This window comes from Pseudochaenichthys georgianus, chromosome 16 (genome assembly GCF_902827115.2).
Source record: "Pseudochaenichthys georgianus chromosome 16, fPseGeo1.2, whole genome shotgun sequence".
Classification (NCBI taxonomy): Eukaryota; Metazoa; Chordata; class Actinopteri; order Perciformes; family Channichthyidae; genus Pseudochaenichthys; species Pseudochaenichthys georgianus.
In genome coordinates this window covers 10,068,291-10,076,972 of record NC_047518.2, presented here as the reverse complement: position 1 = coordinate 10,076,972, position 8,682 = coordinate 10,068,291, and positions in this window count along the sequence as shown.

Here is an 8,682-nt window from a genome sequence, read left to right as displayed (position 1 = left end):
ATACAATTAATATACTCTCCTCAAAGCTAGCAAATTCAAACAGACAAAAACGGTTAATCTTGACGACTATTGTAAAACAACAATTCATTTTAACTCTAATGCACCAAGTAAAATGTAAGATATGGTTGCTCTACACGCTGTTTCAATGCTCGGCTAAAATGACTAACTGCACTAGCAAACAACATTAGCTAATAATACTTATTTGCTTTGACAAAGATTAGTCTTGGTCTTTAACCTCCTAAACAGCAGTACTGTTGTACAATTTCATGAGCAGTAGACTACATGGGATAGATTCTACTAGAAACATGTTAAACATCAGCGAAGTACAGCTGTGGAGGGCCTTTTTAATGATTGATATGTGGCAGTGGATGCTGTATGTGGGTCACACGTGTCTAAGACTTGCCTTCTGTTGATATATCTTTTTTTCTTCGGTTTGACAGGTGATCTGAACATGCATAGGTTATTAAAATTCAAATTTACACATTTGTGAGTTTGTGCTATGAAGTTCCCAGTGTAAGTCGCCATGTTGGAACAGTTATGTCTCACACAGGCTCCACCCTCTACTGGACTCTATGGGTACTACCTCTCAACCATACTATGCGAGCATTCACTTACTGAGATATCTATAACTGTAGCCGCCCCCCAGTGCGGGCCTACCCGAATGTGTTCCAGTCATCCTACACTTCTCTTCAGTGAGAGGTAGTACCCATAGAGACCAGTAGAGGGCTCCGCTTGTGCTTACATACTAGGGTTACAATACGGACCCACCGTTTTGCCCTGCAGGTCTCCGCGCCATTACTACGTAAGTGTTTTAAAGCATTCTGCAGACACTATCCTACAAGATCAGGTCTTACTACAAACCATTTTAAGTCTGAAGATGGCCCCTGGTGAATTGATTCAGCCTGGATAAAAACAAATTGGTTCACACAAATTGTGTTTGCAAATACAATTTTTTACTTGCCACTGTAAAAAGTGTATTTGCAAACAAATTTGTGTGAACCAATTTGTTTCTATCAAACACTCACAGCCAAAGTAAAAACAATAAGTGTGGCTTGATATTGAGTAAGAAAAAGGTTTATAACGCTGTGAGAATGGGTCTGCGGAGAGCATTTCTCCGCGATCCCAATTTAGCAGCCCAAAAAACGTTTACCCATTTAAAAAGTTGTGGTAGATACCTTGTTTGTTTTAAACATCATAAATACACAAACAACAATGAATACTTACAGGTTGTGTACCCGAATCTCCTGCTGGTCCAAACAAAGTAGGAACAGCATCGTTCTTCAGTGCCCTACGCTGTACATATCCGGCATTAATCGCTTCGTGAAATTCTGGCAGAGGGTGTGGCCTCTGGGTATTCACACGTCACAGTACCCAGGAAGTAAACAATGGAAAATGAGAAATCTCCTACGAGGCGTTTTGGGGCACCATAGACTGTGTTAGAGTTTTACTCGCTACAGGGTGTACTTTGAGGGTTTTTGACTCTGCAGACCGTTTACATGCATAAAAACCTTCATAACACACAAGGGGATGGGTAATAACCGGAAAAGCATGACATGGGACCTTTAAATTGGAAAAGCGTCCATTTTGCTAAACCAGGTTTAGTTAGCCCGAATAGTTGGTATAAATAGTGTTGTTGTGTGGTACATTGTGGAATTTTGTGTTTGCTAATTATTATTATTGTATCACTAAACCACTGTGTAGTGTATTGAGTCAGCTTTTGGAGTACAAGTTATCCAAATTGACCGGCTGATTGTTGAAATCAGTGTTCATCATGTGTTTTGGCGTGTTTTTGTTTTATTGTTTCCAATGTTCACGGGTGATTAGATGCTATAATTGCTAAGCTAGTTGAACAGAATTACTGTATTTTTCCTGCCATTACAAAAAGTTATTTTTAAGATCTATTTCGATTAAATAGGAGTTAGATTTACTACAGCTCCCTCTGGTGGATGAAAGTGAGAATTACAACAGCGCACTGCTGGTTGTACTAAATTGTTGCATATCACATTAGGAATAATTAAAAAAGGCATCACATAACACATTTTAGTCAGAACTACGATTATGTACTGGAGTTTAATTTCAAGTATTAGTTAATACATTCTTTACCATTTAGATAAAGATTACATGTGACTTCTAAATTCTAAATTAGAATCCATAACACAAGCTCGCTGAGCTTAAGCTTCTTTTAAATGTTGATAAAAACCAAGGTAATGCTATTTTCAAAAGCTAAAAAGACACCTGAGCCTGTGTTAGATATTGTTACTATGCAAGGACAAGTACTTGAAGTGGTTACCTGTTATAAATACCTAGGTATCTGGCTTGATGATTGTCTCTCTTTTAAACTTCATGTCAATAACCTGCTTAAAAAGCTGAGGGTTAGGCTAGGTTTCTTTTTCAGGAACAAGTCCTGTTTCTCGCTTGAGGCCAGGAAAAGGCTAGCCACTGTGACCTTTTTACCTGTGCTGTACTATGGTGATTTGTTGTATATGAATACACCTGCCTATTGCCTGAACAAGTTAGATGCCGCCGATCACAACGCACTGAGATTTGTCACAAATTGTAAAGCACTTACACATCACTGTACCCTGTATGCCAAGACAGGTTTTCCATCACATTGGTACACGTTTATTTATAAAGCTTTGTTGGGTAAACTCCCGTATTATATCTGCTCTCTGATAACACAGAGAGTTGCAAGCAGCTATTGTCTGAGATCACATGATGTAGTCTTGTTAGATGTGCCAAGAGCAAGGACTGCTTTTATGTGCGCAGCTCCACTTGCTTGGAACAATCTTCAGCAAGAATTGAAACTGAGCAATCTCATTCCTCTGCATGTTTTTAAAGCTAGGCTAAATGATACTATGGGCACTTGTAAATGTCTATAACTATGTAAATGTGTCCTGTAAATATAATGTATAATGTCCTTTATTGTTTTATGTTTCATGTGGAACCTATATGCTGCAGGTCTCCCTTGAAAAAGAGATCTATGATCTCAATGGGACCAATCTGATTAAATAAAGGTTTGAAATGAAATGACATAGTATGTTGGCAAAGACTATAGTATACATAAATACATTGGTATTTTAATTGAGGTATTGTAGTCAACACATTTTATGAAATTAATTTGTTTCATTAACACTGTACATTGATATGCTGTTTATATTTTCATTATTCATATTTTCTAACTCAATTCAGATTTAAAAAAGTTAAAAGCATTACACATAGTATTTGTTCATAAACTCTAGTGTACATTAATACTCTGTGCATTCTAATCTTTCATAATTAATATACTTTTTAGTATTCATATTTTCAGATTCTCAGATTTTAAAGTTAAAATTCATTACACATGGTATTATTTCATAAACTCTAGTGTGTATAAACACACTGGTGTTTGATTTAATGTATTACATTTAAATACATTCTGGAACGTAGAAAAGTTACATTTCAATTCATATTTTTACGTAAAATACACGGCACATCATATTATTTCAAGACTCGAGAATACATTTGATACACTGTTGTTTGAACTCATGCATTACAATTAATGTGTTTTTACATTATAAATTCCATTTGATTTCTAACAGTTAAAAGCACCCACATAACATTTTTCATAAATTCTAGTGGACACATTGAAGCATTACACATAGAATATGTCTATAAGGAGTACAAAGGTACTATTCAGTGGATTAGTAATTCATCTTTGATAATTTAATAATTACATCCAAGTATTTAAGTAATATGCCGTTAACAGATTCCAAGTTAAGAGCATTCTCAGAGCCAGGCTCAACTGCAGACTGCATACAAAATCAACAAAGAGGAAGAGGAAGTTTTCGAATAAGAGGAACAGGTTGCTCCATATGTGGTCAGCCGACACCAGGGCTGCCAACATTTGAGTTCAGCTTGGAGTGAGATTTTTTTTTGGTGAACCGAAAAAAGAAGCGTTCATGTGTACAGTGTTACACATGTATTGAACATGTACAAACTAGGGTTTCCCATTAATGTACCGGGCGCTACAGTGGAATACGCACATATACAGTACAGTGTACCCGCGACTCTTACAATGAAGGCTCGATAATCAGCTCACAGCATATAAAATGGCATATAGGTGTAAGCAGAGGTTAAGTGCTATTTTACAAGTGTGGGGGGGGGGGGGGGGGGGTCCTCACCTCCTCTAGGGGGGTCCGGGCTCCCCCAGGAAGATTTTCTTTTTAAATATTGAAGTTAAATGCATCAACCTGGTGCATTTTGAGAGCAACATTAATTTATGGATGCATCTCTCAACACCCAGATGAAACAGAACTGTAAACAGATGTTCTTTTTCTTTATGGATATTTTACAAAACACTCACCTTTAAACTTTATTCTTGTTTTACTGTCATATAGTATTTCATAACTGTTTTTCATTTGTTCTCATAAATGGTGACCAAAACGTTTGAGACCCACTGAGATAACTAGACTAAAGTTATCTAAACAGAGAGTCCCTTACCTCACTGAGCTGTAGTTATCTCTCTCAGTATGACAGGAGAGAGCTCTCCCTCTCCTGGTTTTAGAAACAGCTTTTAAATCCGTCAAGCTAACAAGTTCAACAACAATGCAAATAGTGAGTTTGGTAGAAATATACTGTATAATAGTAAAGTTATTTAAGATGATGCCGTATTTATTGAAGATTTTACATTATAAATATTCCCCAAAAGTATTCAAAAGCATATTCTTCCAAACTCTCTGCTGTAGTATGACCACCAGGAGACTATTGATGTATGTAGTGAGTTTGGTAGTAACAAGCTGTATAATAGTGATTGAATATTATTGTATTCTCTTTTTTCGGAGTTGCACTTTGCAGACGGTCCCTGAGCACTCGTTTCTTCTCTGGCTGCAGATAGAGACCAATGCAATGTGTCCAGCTTGGAGGACGGCGCATATTCAGGGGCGGCGCCAGGGGGAGCTAGGGGGTGTCAAAGCACCCCCTAAGCACCCCCAAGAAATATGTGTTTTTGTTTTTTTCCCCGAAAATTATTATTATTTTTATTAAATTAAATCAGAAAAATTATTGATTACATCAATGCAAATGTGAAACAAATAAATGTTTGACCAAAAACATAAAGCCAACACAGGTGATATGATTAGGCCAATGGCCAGCACCCATTCGATTTTTGACCTACCCATAGGCTAAATTACTTTGTGACACTTGAGTGACTTCCTGTTAGCTGGAGCCCCAAATGATTTGCTAACAGCAAAGTGACAAATGGATCGTTTTTTAGTCCTTAAACGTCCACGTGACGGGACGGATCCTGCACATAATAGGCCTTGTGAGTACAAGTAGCTTACTTCTGGGTCTGTTTCATTCAAGCTCTGCTCTGTGTGTGTGGCACGAGCCATTTTGTGTGCGTGCGCAAGCGAGCGAGCGAGAGAGAGAGCTCGCGCACTGGTGGGTATCTACCGGAGATCGTTGTGGTTAGCATCTGGTGCTAGCTAGCCAAGCTAACGGATATAAGGAGCTTTTTCAACAACAAGGTGGAGGGAGAACTCTCTCCTGTCAGACTGAGTCTCAGATAACCTCAGCTCAGGTGAAGTAAAGGACTCTCAGTGTTTAGATAGTTAACTTTAGTCTAGTTATCTCAGTGGGTCTCAAACGGTTTGTTTTAAAAGGGGAGTGATTTGTAAAATATCTATAAAGAAATAGAAAATCTGTTTACAGTTCTGTTTCATATGTATGTTGAGAGATACTGTATATCCATAGATCTCTTCATTTTGGCTCTCAAAGTGCACCAGATTGATGCTTTTAACTTCAATATTTAAAAAACAATCTTCCCGGGGGAGCTTGCTCCACTAGAGGAGGTGAGGACCCTCCTAGAGGAGGTGAGGTCCACTCCCCACTTGTAAAAATAGCACTTTACCCCTGCTTACACCTATATGCCGTGAGCTGATTACAGAGCCTTCATTGTAACAGTCGCGGGTACACTGTGTGTGTGTGTGCGGAGTGTTGAAGTAGAAAATGTAACTGTAGCGCTGGTGCATTAATGGGAAACCCTTAATGTTTGAGCACCCTCTATGAAACGTCAAGCTACCCCACAGCACCCCCTAGAGAAAATCTCTGGCGCCGCCACTGCGCATATTGCCTTTTTTTGATCAAAATGTGACTGTAGTTCATTGTCAACCTTACCACGGTACATAGGAGACGTCATTTGTGTCTGAATAACGTTTTGTTCATGAGTTATTGATCCGTGAAATCCGAATCTCCCAATATCGTTCCAACTTTACTGAACTAAGCCTGAAGACCGTCTCATTTCGTAGACCGCTCGGTTTGCTGTTCCTTCACTTTATTTTTATATACATTTATTTTGGACGAAAACTTAGCGTGAGGAAAGGCAAAGTGGCGTGAGTGCGTGAGATATGGGTTAATTGCGTGACTCTCACGCTCAATGCGTGAGTGTTGGCAGCCCTGCGACACATTGGTCCAGAGAATGTCCACAAAACCAGCAGCCACAAGCACCTGTATCAGTGGCGGTTCCAGAGTATTTTCGTTGGGTAATCAATGGTAGGGCTAACCCATACAGTGGTGGGGCTCAAGTCAACCTTTATATATACATTCTATGGTAATTACATACACGCTATATCGCCCCCCTTGACAGTGAAACGCCACGCGTGAGGTTTAAATTATTTCCCTGTCTCAATCAAAATGGAACTGTATGAAATAAAACGGCACATTTGTCTTGTAGTAAATAAAAGGGGATCACTGTGAACGTGACGTATGATAGTAGCCTACACGTTGAAGATCCAATGGGGATACTGAATGGCGGTTCCGATTGATCTCAATCAGTAATGCATGACGCAGACCCAACGTTTCGTTGCTCTGATTGGCTGTAGGTCTATTCAAATTGCATTCGGAGGCATTTTGATCACGTCCGCGCTGATATTATAACGCCAGAGAATTTTCACACCTTTAGTGTATAAAACTCCCCACTACTTAGACTATTCCTTGCACCCCTCTTCTAGCATAAGCCCGAATGGTCTCGACCATATTGCATCAGTAACGTGCACTTGTTGTTACAGCAGGATCAGTTTGTGTGTTGTGGACATGACCCGTACATTTTCGCAAGCCGTTTTCTCAACATTTAGCATTTTGCTTATTATTTAATTTGCTTACTTTCACATTTTCATGGTGGGTCTAAGGTGGTGCTAAGCCATTTCTTGGTATGGCTGTAGCCTACCCCAGCCATACCCTGGCGCCGCCACTGACATGTATACCATACAGCAACAAAGGGGAGGTCCCAATGGTAAAAGCAGAGGATTTCAGGGACACCCAAGAAGAAGAGGGAACAATGGGTGTTTTACATGTGGACAGATGGGACATTGGAGCAGAGACTGTTCCTCCTGGCAATATCCACCAGAATTTAGCACCTCACCTCTCAGAAGAGAACCAGTGTTAGATATTAGACAAATTGAGGCGGAAGCATATGCCAAGGCCATGACGAATATTTTCCAAGTTTTGTCTACACAGGTTCAGGCAGCAGAGAAAATACCAGAGACTTCTGTTGAACCAGGTGATTGGGTAAAAGTAAAAAACCAAAGAGAAATGGAGTGGACCATGGGAAATTGTAGAACGCACTCCAAACGCACTCCGGGTAAAAATTAAAACAGGAATATATTGGTACCATCTTACACATTGTGTACCCGCTCTACCACCTTCCATAAATGGCACGGCAGTTAACTGATTTGACAGAAGCTGGAACAAATAAGTAATGGAACATTTTTAGAAACAGCACCAGGAAATGAGTAAACTCAAGAATCCTTATTATAAATACATAGAGGAAAACATATTTTTACACTCGAACAATTTGCATGTCTGGATTATGGACAAGGCATTAAGATAATATAAATAAATGTTCACGAAAAGTAATAAGTATAATAGAAAGTAAACATAGGCCTACTCTTGAGTCAATTTACATTTCTGTGGTATGTTGGTATGCTCTGCAGGTTTTTACTATTGCTCTAAGTCAGTGCTTCTCAAACTTTTTTCAGTAATGTACCCCCTTTGAAACATTTTCTCAGCCAAGTACCCCCTGACCGACCCCGAACATTTTTGATCGAAAAAGCCTATACAAATAATTCCAATATAGTGATGTTCCCTCAGTGTGTGATTGATTAACTCCTTAATGCATGCATTACAACAAAGTAAGGATATGTTCATGTTATGCATGAAAAAAAATAAACTGATTTTTCCAAGGAGTTTTTCAACTGAAGTAATTTCTGTTTAACAAACCAATGAACAAAATGATATATTATGCAAAACTATAAAATACAATACACAAATGTGACATGTTTATATGAGGACCCCCTTGGTGGTTCTAGGAATATTTTATATAAAATTGTTTTCTATTTAACTTATTGTACTAAGATTATTTTTGTAATCATGCATGGTCTTTTTTTAATTACATTTTATTTATTTTTTTCAAATCTCACGTACCCCCTGCAGTACCCCAACGTACCCCTAGGTGTCCGCGTACCCCCATTTGAGAATCACTGCTCTAAGTAACAGTGGGATTTAAAATATTGGAGAATATATGGAGATGTTCTTTCGTAGTGTGTAAAATATATGATGTTTGAAACATGTGAGTATTTCAATTAATAGGAGAAAATGGTTTCCTGAAAGAGTTATTTTGAAATATGTTACACTGGTTGGAATAATTTT